This window comes from Crassostrea angulata, chromosome 3 (genome assembly GCF_025612915.1).
Source record: "Crassostrea angulata isolate pt1a10 chromosome 3, ASM2561291v2, whole genome shotgun sequence".
Taxonomy (NCBI): Eukaryota; Metazoa; Mollusca; class Bivalvia; order Ostreida; family Ostreidae; genus Magallana; species Magallana angulata.
Genome location: NC_069113.1, coordinates 8,234,103 through 8,254,689, shown reverse-complemented (window position 1 = coordinate 8,254,689; position 20,587 = coordinate 8,234,103). Strand labels below are relative to the sequence as shown.

The 20,587-nt window shown below is 33.9% G+C and overlaps 1 long non-coding RNA gene and 2 other non-coding genes across 3 annotated transcripts; all 3 read left to right on the top strand.

Annotated features, from left to right (window-relative positions):
- The first annotated feature begins 5,987 nt into the window (after window positions 1-5,987).
- Window positions 5,988-6,060, top strand: Trnaa-agc (transfer RNA alanine (anticodon AGC)). The gene has a single exon. It is a non-coding gene; the product is annotated as a tRNA-Ala (tRNA).
- Window positions 6,061-7,883: 1,823 nt separating this feature from the next.
- LOC128176237 (uncharacterized) lies at window positions 7,884-9,617 on the top strand. The gene is made up of 3 exons (XR_008242767.1): window positions 7,884-7,961; window positions 8,687-8,788; window positions 9,250-9,617. It is a non-coding gene; the product is annotated as an uncharacterized LOC128176237 (long non-coding RNA).
- Window positions 8,014-8,086, top strand: Trnaa-agc (transfer RNA alanine (anticodon AGC)). The gene has a single exon. It is a non-coding gene; the product is annotated as a tRNA-Ala (tRNA).
- Window positions 9,618-20,587: the final 10,970 nt, after the last annotated feature.

Below are 20,587 nucleotides of genomic sequence, written 5' to 3'. Positions count from 1 at the left end.
GCAAATATCAACACAAAAACTCACTTGACAATTTTTAAATGTATGTTTGCTACTATATTTCTTTAAAAAACAAACAATAAAAATCAGCAGAAATGCTTGTGACCCTTGAAAATGTCGACTATCTCCAAATGAAGATGTTGAGGTATCTTAACCAAAAGGGTACGCCAGTATTATGAATAATGATAAAACTTACACTTATTCTTACTTTGCTATCATATCAGTTTAACAAAATATAGTCATTTATTATATAGTTGTTTTTTTTATATTCCTAGAAAATCTTTCCAAACTCATTTATGGAAATTTACTGAACCTAAGGTACATGTGTGTATACTGTACTATTAACTTTCAGGTCCTTTATACTAGCTTTCAAAAATTATCATACAAGTCATAGCCTACATTGTTTGTACAAAATTATATTTCTCAATTTCAACCCCCACCCCCAAAATATCCAAGTGTGACTTTCTGATGATCCTTAGGGGTAACCAATAATGTAAATTTTACAACCTATATTCTCTTTCTTTTTTTTCAAAGAAATACCGGTTTCTTTATACATATTTTGCGAAGTTATGCCTTAAAGAATAAATAGAAAATACAGATGATTTTGTCATAAATGATATCTAATATTATTAATCAATTTATTATTTTTAATTTCAGCATATAACATTTTTTATCTAAAATGAATTTGATTTAATCCCTGTTGTCAAAACAAGCAAAGCGTCACAGAACATAGACGTTTACCTTTATATTGTCATAAATGAAATTCATAATATGACAGCCAGAGGATGTCCCACCTAATAGTTTATTCAAATTTCTAAAAATACACAAATACTAGGGTGTTCTATTTGTGAGTCATCTGACAAGTTTCATTGAGCCATCAGCGCAAGCATTCATTGTTTGTTATGCAACCTGACAACTAAAAAGTACCCACTCTATTTATATGTAATTACAAATTAAGTAAAAGATTTTTGTTTAACTTAATCAAAACCTTTTGGAATAGGTTTTTCTTTGTATTAAATTGTACACTAAGCTCCACTTTTGCTTTCTCGCAAATAAATAGATAAACCAAGAAAACTTTTCACTTTTGAACATGTGACATTTTAAGACACACAAAAGGCATAAGTATGCATTGATACTATACATATGATACAACATAATTAAAACTTGAATATGAATTTCTAAGGGATTGATTCTTCGCACAAGTAAACCTACAATGTACAAAAAATACACAATGGACACTAAATATTAAAGCTCTTAACTTAAATGAAGTTTTAAAATTTTGAGCACGATAGGTACTTCAAGAAAGTTGGGAAACTTTTATAACTATACCACATGATAAATCAGTTTTTCCACTGTTTTTTCTGTTGCTCTCAGACCTGTTGGGGCTGTCATTCGGCTGTCTTTGTAATCCAAGGCTATGCTGAACTTGAAGCGCACTTTTGATGACCGCGTTACCTAAAAATACTCAAAAAAGATTTACAGCATAGAATTTTAATTGCAAAAGAATGAAACTGTTGAATTGTGCAGTTTAATTTTATGCATTCCTATGCCAATCTAAAAGTCATATCTATTCGAAAACTATATATATTTTTCGAATATTTATACGAATATTAATTGACAAAAATTCTACAGCAAGAGTAAAGATGATTCTGTTTTCAATTTACAGACTATTCTGTTTCTAAATATTCTGCATATTGACATAAGTGAAACTTACTTTAATCATTACTTTTAAATATCTCATATGTTATATAATTACAGATCTTAATTTATAAATGTAGTTGAATCATCAGTACCTGCGTATTGTTCATCCATATGGAGTCGATATGAAATAGCTTAGAAATATCATTGAAATTTACTTGTAGGTATGATTTATAATAATGATAATAATAATAATAAGCGGTAAAAAGCAATGATGACAATCATACCATACATGTTCTTAAACTGTTGATGTATGCTAATAAATCTATTAAACGTGATTATGATAATATATGATTATGCATTTGACTTAAGTACAATAAACGTCAAATTAAGGATTTCAGATGCATGACAAGCTTGAGATTTAGGAATCTTTCAGGTCGTAAACATAGTCCAGGTTGAATTAAACAGCAGGAATATGGCGCCAGACCACTTTGTATTATCTCCAAGTATTAAACATTACCAAATTATAATTAACAGAAAATAAATGCATTGTGATGGCATTCCCGTGGTTAAGAAGGGTTTTTCATACGTTTATTGTAAATTGTGTTTTTTAATTATTTCAGGTGTAAAAGGTCGATGGTATGTATCAAAATTCAGTTATCAAGTTAATATCATATGTTAGGATTACAGAAATGCTATTTATCTCTAATGGTGTAATCTTTTGATGTGTGAAAAGGCATTTGAATCGGGCCTCAATCTATTTCAAGCTATTTGTGTGTTTGTCCTTGTTTAGAGTTATTTTTGTGTGAATATCTATAAATAGAAGTCATTTCATTCATTTAATTAAACAAAGATATCATTCACATTGATTTGATTAAAAACACAGGTAATTTGATTATCTTCTTTGCTATGACCAAAGGGTACATATTGTTATCAAGAACTTATTTTGCTTTTTCCATTGAAGAGACTTTTTTTCTCTTCAAGCTTTGATGTGTCCACAAAGTTTACATTTACTTTTAGAGAAGCCTATGTCATTGCAGCGTGTTCGCTGTTGAATGGATTTCCTGCAGTGAATACTCTCTTTTATTCTTTATCATGTGACTCAGCTATAAAACATTTCCATATTAAGTTAGTATTTCACGCAGAACGATATTTATGACAAAAGTTAATCAGAAAATTGCAAATTGCAAAAGGTTTTGTCCAAGAAAAGCACTTGTGTTTGTTTCTAAATTTTTACATCAAAAAAAAAATAATATGTCAGTAAACAAGAAAAGATTATTATGAGATATATCCATCAGACTGTAAGTTAAAAAACATTACTATATTTTACATTTTATATTACTTAATCTAAGGCTTAAGCGTCAAGATTTGTAAAATTGGTATTCAAGAATAAATTTATATTGTGGTTTCAGAACTTCAGCACTTAATGTGTCTATTAGTGTTCTATATTTGGGACTTGGTATGACCCTTTCCCTATTTATCAAAGTCAAGCCTAAATTTGTTCTGACACAACTGGTCAAAACCACTTAGCTTCTGACCCTTCATATCGAAATACAGATGAAATAAACCTCAAATTCTGCAAAAAAACCCATTCTAATTCTATTTTTACCTGTATTTAACAAGCGACGCCCGTATGAACGTATCCTCAGTCTTTCGTTTAAACTAATTAAAAAACAATAAAAAACTAACATTATTCAATCTATAATTGGAACTAATTAAAATTAATACGTGGGTTTCTTTTCATTGGAATAGAGAAGGTATTGACCAATTACTTTAATTTCAATCTTGCGGCTTCATCAATTTAATTTAGATAAAGAATTGGAAACATAGAAATTAATATAGATGGTTAGTTGTTTTGTGCCATTTTAGATTTGTTAAAAAATGATATACGAGGGTTGTTCGGAAATTATTGAGACATTTTCTCTTATTCTTTTAGTAAAAAAGATAAACTCTTGAAATTTCACCAAAACGTAAATCAAGATAGAGTTTATCAATGTGAAAAGTTTCTTGTTCATGGCATGAATATATCATTCTTAGTAAGCTGACCAACGTGCCTTCGTCCTGTAACCCGGCGCAACCGCAAACCTTTCGCAACTCCTCTTATTGCTCCCGTGTTTTAAAAACCTTACAAACGAACTGAAATAAGAATTATTCTTTATTTCTCATCTTTTGTTTTAATTTCAAGATGTCATCATTTACATTTTCTCTCATTTTTGTTTTTTTAGAGAAAAAATCGAGATATTTTTACCCGAAAGTCTAATTACTGTAAATGTCTCCTGCAGTCATTTTTTTTTTTACATATTTTAGAACTGTTGACAACAGTTAGTGTGTCAAAAGTTGTTAATAAATCCCTTTGGCCTAATTCTAGTTAAATAATCAGTGAAAAAAAATATGATGAACTGAAGTTCTATACCTTGTCTTCTCATCGTATAGTTTTATTACGCAATTGCGTGGCTTTAAAAGGTCTTCTTCTGAGATTTCCACCATTAATTAATGGTTTTCGTTGCGCCGCCTTGACGTCAAAATTCAATGTAAAGTCGTTGTCAGATTTTTATTGTTTGGTAAATATATGTGTACCATATCCGTATTTCAACTTGAACATCAGTGAAACTTAATCAACAGTTAGTCGCAAAGAATAGCCAAATGAACATATTTAATTTGATTTCTTTTATCATTAACTGTAATTCTACGGACACTTATAAAGTAGATGTTTAAGTTGTTAAATCTCCGAGTTCATGGCTGCTCCGGGTACCCCGACCACTGACTTGTTTATCTACCGTCGTAAACAAAATATTAAATATTCTTTTAATATTACTTTCTTTTATTATTTGTTGGTGTTTCTTCAGTGTCTATGCCAATTTTCACCAAAATTCGTCACTTAGAAAAGAAAATAATCGATTTGTCTCAATAATTTCCGAACAACCCTCGTATAGCAATTTATTAAAACATGTGATAGAAAAGTGATATAATAAACTCTCAAATGCTAAATTTCGAGATATTTTCATTTTGTGTTAAATGGTAGAAATTAAACACACTAAAACACTACCATTTACAAATATCTGATACAAACATCCACAATCAAAAATCAGAGGTTGTATTTCCATAACAGAGAAGTTGATACGCTGGAAATAACTCTTTAATTAATATTTGTTTTCAGTTATTTTAATGAATCAAGGTAATCGATCCAATTTAGATTAATTTTTTCATTATTTTGTAACCAAAGATGTCAAAAGTTATTCTGAATGTATTTTTACTCTAGATAATACATATCCTTTGCTTTACGGTAGACATAAAATCGTTTTACATTCAGAGCGCACAAAGGAGGTAAAATCGAAACCAAATATTCCTCTAACAGGTGAATAGTGCAATATTGAAAAGGTACTCAATCATATGGCCTATTCAGTGTAAAATATTGTTCCAAAGACTAAATTTGATAAGAGTCAAATAAGGCCCCATGATTCAACATTCTTAAAAAGTGTTTTAGGTAAATCAAATTGCATTTTCATCTTGTAAAAAAGTTGATATGACACATTTTTTCATCTTTGTATCTCATTTTTTTCACGCATTGGTAATATATGACTTAAGAAATGACGATAGTTTTGCAAATCAATTTAAATCGGTCAAAATATGCAATTTTCGTATCTTATTTCAAAGAGCATTACAAAACACAGCTTTGATACAAAATTTTTGTCAGTTATTAGTCTTCGGTGAAATTTGTTGTTGTTGAAAATACTTTATTTTTTTAATCCTATACTCAATGTTTTCTGAGAGGAAAACTGTTCTAAAAAAATTATGATAATAAACAGTGAGGGAAAGGTTCACTTTATGATTTAATATTTTTAAATTATAGGCATTTGGATTCAAATGTAAATTATTTTTTAAAAATCGCATACAGTAAAAATATAATTTTTTTTCCATTTTTAGGGGGTCATTGTAGGCCCTCATCATAAAAGGGTTTTTGCAAACGTTCAGCAAATAGCTGTTCAGGTTTTGATTTAAAGAAAGATTTTTAAAAACTGAAAGATAAAACATTCTCAATCCTTTATTAATTTCAATTTTGAATGTCATAATAGTATATATATATATACATGTATCTTCAAAAGCTCTAAAAAATATAAAGTCATATTGTTTAGCAAACGACAAAAGCTAGAAGCAGAGAATGTCTATCTTTTTAAATAAGGAATAATTGATATCTTTTTTTTCATTAAATAGATGACATTTACAAATAATGCCTATTATTGTTAGCTTCATTTCTGTGGTTAATTAAGACATTTGCAGGTGTCATTTGCAAAGGAAAATCTGTTTATAGAAGGTATATATTATATCATGAACAATTTTCATTTGAATTAAATGGGGAATTAGCTCAAGTGGTAGAGCGCTCGCTTAGCATGTGAGAGGTACCGGGATCGATACCCGGATTCTCCAATATCTTTTTAGAGGATAATAAAACATATAAATGGGGTTATTATGTAAAATGTAAAAATTTAATCAAGCACGTGTAAATAGTTGTTGTTATTTAAGGTATGAAGGTCTTTTTATGGGGATATAAATACTTTGTAAAAGTGGATCACGTGAGCAACGCACAAAATATCTTGAAGGATTTTTGGTTGATTTGTTCAAATACTGATCCTTTTTCATTTGCCCTATAAATATCAAAGAATAATTCCTTATAATCACCCAATTTTTCGATTGAAAATATTAAAGGCAACTGCGTTAATCAAAAATTTGCAAAATAATTTAAAAAAATCCCGCTGGTACTGTTTAAAACGCCAGTTTTTGGCCATATGCCAAACATCATTTGATACACCAAACATGAATATTGACTTGTTGTTTTATCACGGACAAAGACATAAGAAAAGATCAGCATCTTAGGTTATTCATCTCTTTAAAAATCCATTATTCTCTCAATGTTAAGTAAAAAAAATGATTTACTGAGATCAAACATAAATTTTTATCCCTCACTTTTGATATCAAAGCACACGATTTAAACTACGCTTAAGTATCATGCAAATGTTTTTGATACCGTTTTTAAATGTTGTAAATATGTTTTGCACATGGAAGAGTGCATTGTCATTTTGTTAATAAATAACCATTTTCAATCAGTATGCGTTTAGTTCATCATTTTAAAATAAAAAGCAAATAGAATCATTCAAAGGAAAGGGTTGACAAAAAAAATTAACAAATGCCGCATTTCAATCTCAAGCAAAACCTTTGGAGAATCCATGCATCGATTTTAAATATATGTATCCTATTTAAAAGTGCCTTGCAAGGTTCTCGTCGCAAAGCTAATTTCCTTTCGTCCACACAATGCATTTTACATCAGAAAAAGAATTCAATATTTAATATAAGCACATTATTTTTAAAAAAATTACCCATGAAAAAAAAAATGACTTTTAATAAATGATTAACAGGAATATAAGTTTTAAAAAGCTAAAAACAAAAAAAAGCAAGACAATAATTTCATTCTATCTGACATCCCATCTTCTGTAGTTGTCAGTTATACTGGTTACAATGTAGAGTGTACAATGTACTCTACAATGCAAGTCGCTTGACATTGAGTTAAAACGACGGAAACAACAAAAATGTGAAATTGTCCTTGCAATTGGCGATAAGAAAATTAAGACATAGATTTTTTTCCCAAAAACGTGACGATGAAAACAATCCTCTCAGCTAACATTCAACCTCATTGATGAGCGGATAACATGTGTAAGAATGTCGCATATGGAATCAAACAATTTTTTGTCAAAAGTGCCAAAAATAATGAAACGTTTATCTCATGGAGATTTAGTACCTCGGTATTCCACGTGACGTTTTGCTTTCAATTACATAACAATTTTGCAAACGACTAATTCCAAATTTTTAAAATATAGCTAATATAAATAGAAGACATGTTTATGTACATGTTTGTATCATTCATTTTTCATCTATGCAATCTTTTAGCATAATAGCTATCAAAAATAAATGTACATGCATGTTGTAACTGATCTTCAAAAGAAAAAAAATATAAGGGCACACAATAATACTGAAAGGGTTTAAAGAATTATGTCAAGTCCTCTTCAACTAGAGTTTAAAACTTCGGTAGTCCGTAGATATTTTTCGAACCAAAAAAAAAAAGCCCAAAGTCATAATTCGTGATTTAAATATTGTACTTAACTAGGTCTTTATGTCTCTAAAATTTTTACGTTTAATATGATTTAAAAATGCATGAACAGGAAATAGTAACTTACATTTCTTCACTCTGGTGACACTGACAACGATTTTCTATTTTCGTAAACAACTTTTTTTTGCAGGTGTCATTTACAAAACGACATCCTTCTGAAGAACAGGTAAAGCTGTATGCAATTATTTATCTGATTTTTACTTGTCATTAAACACTGTGGGGAATTAGCTCAAGTGGTAGAGCGCTCGCTTAGCATGTGAGAGGTACCGGGATCGATACCCGGATTCTCCAAATTTTGGAATTTTGCATACACTTCCTGAATTAATAGTAACAAAAACAGTTAGTGATTTCAGGTACTTTTTAGAATTACTTATAAGGTATTATTTTCTGTTCCTAAACAAGGGAAGATATAAAAATACTTGACTTGATTGTTTTTCATATGATAATGAACATTGCGTAAAAATGCAAATCGTATTTGTCACACTGTGTACAGCTTTAAGGTGGTGTGTGACATCTCCATGTTGTGGCGTACTATTTTTCGAGTGTAATTTAATGAATAGTTTCTTTCCCTAAAACTGCCACCTATCAGCGTAGCACAGTGGGTTATAGCGTTCACTGCGAATCTGATAGTCATGACTTCGAATCCCGCTGGGGATTTTAAAAAAAATTTGCCTCTCCAAAAATTTTCATAACTTATTTTCTTAGCTAAATATAATTGTAAATTTTGAAAGTTCGAAACCGGTGAAAGTGTTTTAATTACTTACATACTTAAATCTACATTATTATCGACAGGTGTCTCGCATTGGTGAATTTTCATTTACATCATGATTTACAAGTATAGAACCTTAATTTGTAAGAATAATGAGAATGAGCTTTTTGTTAACATTGTAGAACTGTTTCATCCTGACCAACATCTTGAATACGAAATCCACAAAGCTTGATGAAGCTGACAAAGAACTTGAGCAGAGACAGTGCAGATAAAAATAGATAAAAGTTTGTGTTTATTTCAATTCTTTAAACTTTCCTTCAGTAATTTAGATGATATTCGTTGCTTTTTCCAAACAAACATTATTTTTATAATTAATAAGGGATGCAGTCATTAAAATTGATTTTCTGGGTCTTTCTTGTTTTTGTTCGGTTTTTGGTTTTTTGCGATGCTTTATTTTTTTTATGAGTGAAAATTTATGTCTTAAAATGGTAGACGGTAATTCATTTACTCCCCATAAGTAATTTTTAATTAAATAACCTACATGATCATAATTCATTTGATTTCAATTTTGATTTAATTAAAACGTAAATAGGAAAACAATAATTGAAATGTTGTCAAACAAAACGTTGTCCCCTATCAATCTATGTCAATTATGTCTATATTCCAAATCATAGCATTGCTTGTAGTTTACTAAACGGTAACTTACCTGAAAATTGAATCTTCTATATACTATATTTTTTTTCAGACACAAGTTTTATCACGTCCGACAGTAAACTTCGATTCAAGGCAAAGAAATATTTTAAAATGATTGATGATATTGAGAATTGTAAACGAGATGTGAAATAAAATCAGGAAAAGCCTTTATTAATAATTCTGATGCCTGTGAAATTATGGACTTAACAATAGAAATAAGCACAAAAACTAGACGGAATTCTAGACATTGTTTTAGATTATAGATACTCTGTATTCTTTTCACAAAGAGATTAATCGTTTTATAACAATGTCTCTTTTTTAGTTTAAGAAACACATATTTATCATGGTCATATAATAAAAAAAATGAAGCTCATAGAAATCTAGTAGTCATATTTTGGTGTAGCCGTATGTTATGCTGCAATCGCTTTGTATCACATGGTTCCCCTGTTTTAAAATAAATAAAATAATCAAAATACAAGTGTTGTTATCTTATTTCCTGAAGTTATTTCTTTTACTCTTAAAACAATAACAAAGTTTTGATGCGGAATAGGAAGACGAAATTTAATTGTTAACCAAATTAGTCAAATATAAGGACTGTGTTTCTTTTCATCGGCAATTTACTGTTGTCTGTGTAGTAACAATAGCAATGTACTGTTGTCTGTCTAGTAACAGTGACGATATACTGTTGTCTTTCTAGTAGTAATGGCGATGTACTGTTGTCTATCTAGTAACAGTGACAATCGACTGCTGTCTGTCTAGTATCAGAGGCAATGTACTGTTATCTGTCTAGTAACAGTGGCGATGTCTGTCAAGTAACATTATCGATGTACTGTTGTCTGTCTAGTAACAACGGCAATGTACTGTTAGTAACAATGGATATGTCCTGCTGTCTGTCTAGTAACGGTGGCGATGTCCTGCTGTCTGTCTAGTAACGGTGGCGATGTCCTGCTGTCTGTCTAGTAACGGTGCCGATGTCCTGCTGTCTGTCTAGTAACGGTGCCGATGTCCTGCTGTCTGTCTAGTAACGGTGCCGATGTACTGTTGTCGGTCTAGTAACAGTATTGATGTACTGTTGTCTGTCTAGTAACAGTATTGATGTACTGTTGTTTGTCTAGTAACGGTGCCGATGTACTGTTGTCTGTCTACTAACAGTATTGATATACTGTTGTCTGTCTAGGCAGTATTGATGTACTGTTGTCTGTCTAGTAACAGCAGCGATGTACTTTTGTCTGTCTTGTAACAGTATCGATGTACTGTTGTCTGTCTAGTTACAGTATCGATGTACTGTTGTCTGTCTAGTAACAGTATCGATGTACTGTTGTCTGTCTAGTAACAGTGTCGATGTATTGTTGTCTGTCTAGTTAGAGAGTCGATGTACTGGTTTTTGTCTAGTAACAGTGGCGATTTCCTGCTGTCTGCCTAGTAACAGTGGCAATGTACTGCTGTCTGCCTAGTAACAGTATCGATGTACTGTTGTCTGTCTAGTAACAGAGGCGATGTCCTGCTGTCTGTCTAGTAATGGTGGCGATGTACTGTTGTCTGTCTAGTAACAGTGGCGATGTACTGTTGTCTGTCTAGTAACAGAGGCGATGTCCTGTTGTCTGACTAGTAAGAGAGTCGATGTACTGGTTTTTGTCTAGTAACAGTGGCGATTTCCTGCTGTCTGCCTAGTAACAGTGGCGATGTCCTGCTGTCTGCCTAGTAACAGTATCGATGTACTGTTGTCTGACTAGTAAAAGAGGCGATGTCCTGCTGTCTGTCTAGTAACGGTGGCAATGCACTGTTGTCTGCCTAGTAACAGAATCGATGTACTGTTGTCTGTCTAGTAAAAGAGGAGATGTCCTGCTGTCTGTCTAGTAACGGTGGCAATGCACTGTTGTCTGCCTAGTAACAGTATCGATGTACTGTTGTCTGTCTAGTAAAAGAGGAGATGTATTGCTGTCTGTCTAGTAACGGTGGCAATGCACTGTTGTCTGCTTAGTAAGAGAATCGATGTACTGTTGTCTGTCTAGTAAAAGAGGCGATGTCCTGCTGTCTGTCTAGTAACGGTGGCAATGTACTGCTGTCTGCCTAGTAACAGTATCGATGTACTGTTGTCTGTCTAGTAAAAGAGGCGATGTCCTGCTGTCTGTCTAGTAATGGTGGCGATGTATTGTTGTCTGCCTAGTAACAGAATCGATGTACTGTTGTCTGTCTAGTAAAAGAGGCGATGTCCTGTTGTCTGTCTAGTAACGGTGGCAATGCACTGTTGTCTGCCTAGTAACAGTATCGATGTACTGTTGTCTGACTAGTAAAAGAGGCGATGTCCTGCTGTCTGTCTAGTAACGGTGGCAATGCACTGTTGTCTGCCTAGTAACAGAATCGATGTACTGTTGTCTGTCTAGTAAAAGAGGAGATGTCCTGCTGTCTGTCTAGTAACGGTGGCAATGCACTGTTGTCTGCCTAGTAACAGTATCGATGTACTGTTGTCTGTCTAGTAAAAGAGGAGATGTATTGCTGTCTGTCTAGTAAAAGAGGCGATGTCCTGCTGTCTGTCTAGTAACGGTGGCAATGTACTGCTGTCTGCCTAGTAACAGTATCGATGTACTGTTGTCTGTCTAGTAAAAGAGGCGATGTCCTGCTGTCTGTCTAGTAATGGTGGCGATGTATTGTTGTCTGTCTAGTAACAGTGGCGATGTACTGTTGTCTGTCTAGTAACAGAGGCGATGTCCTGTTGTCTGACTAGTAAGAGAGTCGATGTACTGGTTTTTGTCTAGTAACAGTGGCGATTTCCTGCTGTCTGCCTAGTAACAGTGGCGATGTCCTGCTGTCTGCCTAGTAACAGTATCGATGTACTGTTGTCTGACTAGTAAAAGAGGCGATGTCCTGCTGTCTGTCTAGTAACGGTGGCAATGCACTGTTGTCTGCCTAGTAACAGAATCGATGTACTGTTGTCTGTCTAGTAAAAGAGGAGATGTCCTGCTGTCTGTCTAGTAACGGTGGCAATGCACTGTTGTCTGCCTAGTAACAGTATCGATGTACTGTTGTCTGTCTAGTAAAAGAGGAGATGTATTGCTGTCTGTCTAGTAACGGTGGCAATGCACTGTTGTCTGCCTAGTAAGAGAATCGATGTACTGTTGTCTGTCTAGTAAAAGAGGAGATGTCCTGCTGTCTGTCTAGTAACGGTGGCAATGCACTGTTGTCTGCCTAGTAACAGTATCGATGTACTGTTGTCTGTCTAGTAAAAGAGGAGATGTATTGCTGTCTGTCTAGTAACGGTGGCAATGCACTGTTGTCTGCCTAGTAAGAGAATCGATGTACTGTTGTCTGTCTAGTAAAAGAGGCGATGTCCTGCTGTCTGTCTAGTAACGGTGGCAATGTACTGCTGTCTGCCTAGTAACAGTATCGATGTACTGTTGTCTGTCTAGTAACAGAGGCGATGTCCTGCTGTCTGTCTAGTAATGGTGGCGATGTATTGTTGTCTGTCTAGTAACAGTGGCGATGTACTGTTGTCTGTCTAGTAACAGAGGCGATGTCCTGTTGTCTGACTAGTAAGAGAGTCGATGTACTGGTTTTTGTCTAGTAACAGTGGCGATTTCCTGCTGTCTGCCTAGTAACAGAGGCGATGTCCTGCTGTCTGCCTAGTAACAGTATCGATGTACTGTTGTCTGACTAGTAAAAGAGGCGATGTCCTGCTGTCTGTCTAGTAACGGTGGCAATGCACTGTTGTCTGCCTAGTAACAGAATCGATGTACTGTTGTCTGTCTAGTAAAAGAGGAGATGTCCTGTTGTCTGTCTAGTAACGGTGGCAATGCACTGTTGTCTGCCTAGTAACAGTATCGATGTACTGTTGTCTGTCTAGTAAAAGAGGAGATGTATTGCTGTCTGTCTAGTAACGGTGGCAATGCACTGTTGTCTGCCTAGTAAGAGAATCGATGTATTGTTGTCTGTCTAGTAAAAGAGGCGATGTCCTGCTGTCTGTCTAGTAACGGTGGCAATGTACTGCTGTCTGCCTAGTAACAGTATCGATGTACTGTTGTCTGTCTAGTAACAGAGGCGATGTCCTGCTGTCTGTCTAGTAACAGTGTCGATGTATTGTTGTCTGTCTAGTAAGAGAGTCGATGTACTGGTTTTTGTCTAGTAACAGTGGCAATGTACTGTTGTCTGCCTAGTAACAGTATCGATGTACTGCTGTCTGCCTAGTAACAGTGACAATGTACTGTTGTCTGTCTAGTAACAGAGGCGATGTCCTGCTGTCTGTCTAGTAATGGTAGCGATGCACTGTTGTCTGCCTAGTAACAGTGGCGATGTACTGTTGTCTTTCTAGTAGTAATGGCGATGTACTGTTGTCTTTCTAGTAACGGTGGCGATGTACTGTTGTTTGTATAATAACAGTATCGATGTAATGTTGTCTGTCTCCTAACAGAGGCGATGTACTGTTTTTGTCTAGTAACAGTGTTGATGTACTGTTGTCTGTTTAGTAACAGAAGCAATGTACTGTTGTCTGTCTAGTCACAGCGGCAATGTACTGTTTTCTGTCTAGTAACAGTGGCGATGTACTGTTGTCTGTCTAGTAACAGAAGCAATGTATTGTTGTCTGTCTAGTCACAGTGGCGATGTACTTTTATCTGTCTTGTAACAGTGGTGATGTACTTTTGTCTGTCGAGTAACAGAGGCGATGTACTGTTTTCTGTCTAGAATCAGTATCAATGAACTGTTGTCTATCTAGTAACAGTATTGGTGTTAGGTTGTCTGTCTAGTAACAGTATCGATATACTGTTGTATGTCTAATAACAAAGGCGTATACTGTTGTCTGTTTAGGAACAGTATCGATCTTCTGTTGTCTGTCTAGTAACAAGGGCGATGTACTGCTGTCTGTCTTGTAACAGTGGCGATGTACTGTTGTTTATGTGGTAACAAGGGCGATGTACTGTTGTCTGTCTAGTAACAGTATCGATTTACTGTTGTCTGTCGAGTAACAGTGGCGATGTCTTGCTGTCTGTCTTGTAACAGTGGCTATGTACTGTTGTCGGTCTAGTAACAGAGGCGATGTACTGTTGTCTGTTTAGTAACAGTATCGATGTTCTGTTGTCTGTCTAGTAACAGTATCAATGTACTGTTGTCTTTCTAGTAGTAATAGCGATGTACTGTTGTCTGTCTAGTAACAGTGACAATGTACTGTTGTCTGTCTAGTAACAACGGCGATTTACTGTTGTCTGTCAAGTAACAGTATCGATGGACTGTTGTCTGCCTTGTAACAGTGGCGATGTACTGTTGTCTTTCTAGTAGTAATGGCGATGTACTGTTGTCTATCTAGTAACAGTGACAATATACTGTTGTCGGTCTAGTAACAGAGGCGATGTATTGGTCTGTCTAGTTACAGTATCGATGTACTGTTGTCTGCCTTGTAACAGTTGCGATGTACTGTTGTCGGTCTAGTAAGAGTATCGATGTACTATTGTCTGCCTTGTAACAATAACCATGTACTGTTCTCTGTCTAGAAAAAGTGACGATGTACTGTAGTGTGTCTAGAAATAGCGTCGATGTACTGTTGTCTGCCTTGTAACAGTGGCGATGTACTGTTGTCTGTCTAGAAAAAGTGACGATGTTCTGTTGTCGGTCTAGTAACAGTACTATTGTCTGCCTTGTAACAGTGGCAATGTACTGTTGTCTGTATAGAAAAAGTGACGATGTACTGTTGTATGTCTAGAAATAGCGTCGATGGACTGTTGTCTGTCTAGCAAAAGTTGCGATGTACTGTTGTCGGTCTAGTAACAGTTTCGATGTCTGTTGTCTGTCTAGTAACAGTATCGATGTACTGTTGTCTTTCTAGTAACAGTGGCAATGGACTGTTGTTTGTCTAGTAACAGAGGCGTTGAACTGCTGTCTAATGAATTTGTCGTTAAATCGCGTATTTGTTCTATGTTATTCAAAATTTGTTCGCACAAAATCACTCAATGCCACTTGAAATTATCAAGTCAAAGAATAACGTCTATGATTGATTGAGCAAGCCATGGAATCACATTAAAGTCTTTTAATTTAATTGATTAAATTACCGAATATTTATTAAACATTCATTTAAAGGGGGCAGATCAAATAGTCATTGTAGAATGTAAAGTGTGAGATAAAGGGTCATTGTAGGATGTAAAGGGTAAGATTAAAGGGTCGTTGTAGTTTCTAAAGGGTGAGATAAAGGTTGCTCGAGGAAGTAAAGGGTGAGATAAAAGGTTACTGTAGGATGTAAAGGGTGAGATCAAAGGATCAATGTAGTTGCTAAAGGGTGAGATCAAGGTTGTAAAGATTGGGAGCAAAACGTTATTATAGGATGTAAAAGTTGAGATCAAAGGATCAATATAGGATGTAAAAGGTGAGATCAAAGGTTATTGTAAGTAGTAAAGGGTGCGATCAAAGGCTCAATGAAGTTTCTAAAGGATGACATCAAGGTTGTAAAGGTTGCTGGAGGATATGAGTGAGATCAAAAGGTTATTGTAGATTTGTAAAGGGTGAGATCAAAAGGTTATTGTAGGATGTTAAGGGTGAGATCAAAAGGTTATTGTAGGATGTTAAGGTTGAGATTAAAAAGGTTATTGTAGGATGTAAAGGGTGAGATTAAAAAGGTTATTGAAGAATGTAAAAGGTGAAATCAAAGGGCTACTGTAGGATGTGAAAGGTGGGATCAAAGGGTCACTGTAGTATAAAAAGTCAATGTAGGATGTAACAGGTGAAATCAAAGGGTCCATGGAGTTAAGTTTCCAAAGGACGAGATCAAAGCTCGGTGATGTAAAGGGTGAGATCAAACAGTTATTGAAGGATGTAAAGGGTCACTGTAGAATTTAAAGTCACTGTTATGTTTTCAAAAAAGTAGAGGTTAAAGGATTGTTATAGAATATAAATGGTAAAATCAAAGGGTCACTGTAGAATGTAGGGGTGAAATGAAATAGTCAGTGTAAAATATACTGAAATAACTTAAAATAGATCTCAGGATATGGGTTTAAAAAAAAAACACGTTTTCCTCATTTTAAAAAAGACATCTAAAAAGAAGCAATGAAGAACGACTTGCTACACGTGACTCATCTACTGTTATGCTTCTTATGCTACACATGTCCCATCTAAACTACACGCGATCAATCTAATGCTACACGTGATCCATCTACTGCTACACAAGATCCATCTACTGCTACACGTAAAAAATCATATACTTCACGGGACTAATCTAATTCTCCATCTAACTTATATAATGCTACATTAACAAACTAATGCTACATTACTTATCTAAAGCTTTACAACCCATGTCATCCTAAACGTAAGCTCTCTTACGCTATCACGTGACCCTGAATTTTGGGGAACTAAAAGATTCTTTGATAAAACTTCTCACAATGAAACAAAAAAAAAAAAATAAAAATCTAGTAATGCTAATCAAAGTGGTATTCAACCTAAAAATTATCATCTGCTAGTTTAGAATTTATTTTGCAGATACGTATGGAATCAAGCAAGATATGCTTTTGGATGGTTTTACATTATCATGCGGTCACTGTACGTTTTAACTCCTAGTTTATGATATTGCACTTGGGAGTGCATTGACTGGTACTGAGTCATCAAAAGAGCATAAAATGTTGCAGACTGCGGGATTAATATCGCAATGAAAGTCAAACGTGAGGGATCGTGGTAATAATGGAACCGTTTTTACTATTTTTAAGATATGCATTAAAATTATTTCTGAGGTTTTTTTTAAAACTCAGCTGTGCATTCGAATAGCTGTTTTATATCTTGATATATTTAATACCTTTTAATTATGGATAAGTCATTCAATAAAAACAAAAATGTATAGGAAGCTCACATTTTAAATCATAACCCTGCCGTATATTTACTTTATGTTATAAACTAGGTTGGATCGCAGCATATTTTCGTAGATCTCGCCATAAAAATAATATTGCACGAGACACTTCATTTCGTTTTCCTCATGAATAAGTAACCGGTTTTTCTTGAAAACTGAAATCATTATGTTTACCTGTTTAATTTCATGGAGGTGGTCACCATTGACGTAAATTTGACTTTTGAGGCATATTCAAAACAATCACTAAAAAGTAGATGGTGAAAACTGTTAATTTGTTTTCATATTTAGAGCTTTTGGTTCGTCGTTTCCACCCATCAAAATTTTCTTTTTGCATTAAAAAAAACTATAAATTACTAATGTAATCGATGCCATTTACGATATAAAATGAAAATGATTTCAAAAGTTTTAAGTCATTAAAAATATGTATCATTAATATTTTGAGTTTTAAAAAATTTATTAATATTTTGAGTTGCCGTTGCAAGGAAAAACAACGAAATTGCTTTCCTAAAACTGTACGATAAAGAAATTTTAATTATTTCTGAAGAAGTATGAAGTATCTACATGGCAAGTCGCAAATTATAGAGTTGTTCTTTGTTCTTGACTCCGTAATTATTCAACAGTACAACATAAACTTTGTACTGAAACCAAAATACCTTGAATATTTCATGAGAGTTCGGTGTGATTTTTCTCCTTGTGACACACTGTGCTATAGTAGGTATATTGTATTTTCCGGGTTTGTGTTTCCTGTTTACACGTAACCAAAAAATGAGATAAATTGAAATATTACTATATCTTATAAGGGTTCTCTGTGCTTTGTCGTTGTACTTGTATTTGGAGTCGTATTCTCCAAATTATGCATTCAGAGTTGTCAAAAAAAGCCTGCTGATCGTGATGTCAACGATCCTACAGGTTAAGGTAAAAAATTAAAACTTACGCAAGATCTTGCATTTATTCATTAGGATTGTGAACAGTCATACATAATATTAAAGTTGCAATGCTATTGAGTTTTTCTTCAATGTTCCATTTTAGATTTAAGCTTACAACCAAATTTTCTAGATCTTTTTTGCAACTTAACAACGTCAGCAAAACAGTCAATTTTCAGTACAGCCGTTCACATCTATAAGATACTAACTAGCGTTCGATAAATAGCGTATAATTTGAAAGAGCTGGTTTACAAATGGTTTATGTAGCCTGTGTGATTTTCTGACTGGAAAAAATTACAGTCTAGTTTTTTTTTAAATTTCAAACAAGGATTGGGTGAAATAGAATTTTCCAGAAATTGACAGTCAAAACTTAATATGACACGGACGTAGAGTTGTTAACACAATCTGTCCATGGATAACACTTAATGTATAAGGTTTACTATTAATTTGTAGTTGTATTAAAATGTAAGTAATTTAAAAAATCTATTATATACATATTTATTTGCCTAACCTAAACCAAAGTTGTCGGATCCAAAGTAACTGTCCGGTGATTAACACGCCCTACACTTTCACCCATGACATTACTTAGTCAACCCGCGATCTTGGTTACCCCGTTCTGGAAAATTCTATAAACCAACATTTAAGAAACGAATTGGCTCTTTTTTTAATTCAACATTATTCAACATTTGTCATGCGCGGATTCCGACCCCCATCTCCCCCTAGAAAATGAAAATTTATATAAATTTACATAGTAAAATTGTCTTTTACTAATTAACAATTTTTAATTGTCAATGAGTCCATGACTACCATAATATCCCCCCCCCCCCTTGCACGGATTAGGAAATTCATGAAGTTTGGAATATTTTTCCTAGGTATGATTATTTTTCGCAGGTATAGATATTCTACATTACCCCCTCCTCACCCCCCCCCCAAAAAAAAAAAAACGGATTAGGAATTTCATGATTTTGGGTATCAGGCTTTTTTTTTTTGCTTGTCAAGATTTTTTATGATTAGTGTAGCCCCTCTCCCCCCCCCCCCCCCCCCGGAAAAAATTTCTGGATCCGCGCATATTTGTCATATTTTGCTTTCTTCTTATACCCTAAATAAGTTCCCTGTTAATATATTCATTCTTTACATAATCATTCAATTTTATTTCAAAGCAGGTATATGTATATATATTTGACTCCACTGACTTGCAATCGCCAAGGAATGTCCACCACCTTACTCTCATTTTTGCTGTTTTGGGCTGGTTTTTCGAAAATGAAAGTAGGGATTTTTAATTCGCGATCATTTCTCAATAATAACTAATCAGGTAAGATTAAATTATAATTTACAGACATCAATTCATACTTAATGAAATACTAACGGTTACTCTGTTGCAGGCATTTTGTAGTTTATTGGGAAAATGTCTGAATTTATAAGTTTAGATACGTAAAGAGTGAGTAATACATATATTTAGTACTCATTGCTGATAAATGTATCAAGATGTATCTTATTATTCAATACTTAAAGACATTATAAATGGTAGTGAAAAAAAGTGGGATGGCGAAGACAAATTATATGGAATCTGTTCTTAACACCGCAAGGCAGTAGGAGTATGAAATCTTATTTCTGTTCTGTTAAAATGGTGGGTTATATCTCAAAATTCCCATCTCCTTCATGAGGACTAATTATCCATAGGAATTTTTTAAAAGTTGAATAAGCTTGTAACGCGTATGTTATATATGATGGTAATTGCCCAGGAAAACTGTTTTAGATATGTTCTTATCAATGATAATGATTAAGCTAACGTTTGCAATTTGAATTATACTCATTGAAGGAAATCGTTAGTGAAATTATGTACATAAAACGTAAGAAGCGTGAGGCATCTTTGGACGTTTCCGCGGTCTCTCTTCAACAACGCACTCGGCGAACATATTCAGAGTGAATGGTAATTTCCCTTTCTAATTTGACAAACTAATGATAAAATCTATGTGCGGTCAATGTCATTAATACAAACATTTTAACTACATAAATTAATTGTTCTGTATTAATAGGTTAAATAACGTACTAATTATAATTTATATATCAACTTTTCTAATGTCCTCGTAAATTTTGTAGGAAACTTGGTCGGCGGTCAACTCTCTCTCTCTCTCTCTCTCTCTCTCTCTCCCTCTCTCTCACACACACACACACATACATACACACATTAACTTGATAGTCGATAAGTGTATACAAGAACATCGTTCTTTTCATTTCACCAGATGCATTTACATAAAATACAGGTATTCACACCAAATTTTATCTACACCGAACTGCAGTTAAAAATTAAACATATTTTCTTTTATCAACTGTTGATTAAATTAATTCAATAAATGATGCTGAAATTCTTAGATGCTGATTTGTTTTATACCTTTATAGTTTGTTGTTGAGTAATTCGTGATTGATTTTCACTGTTTCTAAATAACATTAAAAACAACTGACTTCACAGACTGCAGGCAATCATTCTGCGGTCATTGCAGAAAAGAAGTTACATAAGATTTAGATTTGTTTGTTTATTTGGGGGAGCTAGGGGTGGCTTACTTGTTTTTGTTTTATTAGTTTTTTGTGTTTGTTTGTTTTGGGGGTTTTATGGGGGAGGGGTGGTGGCGGTGGTGTAAAATTGAGTAACCTTA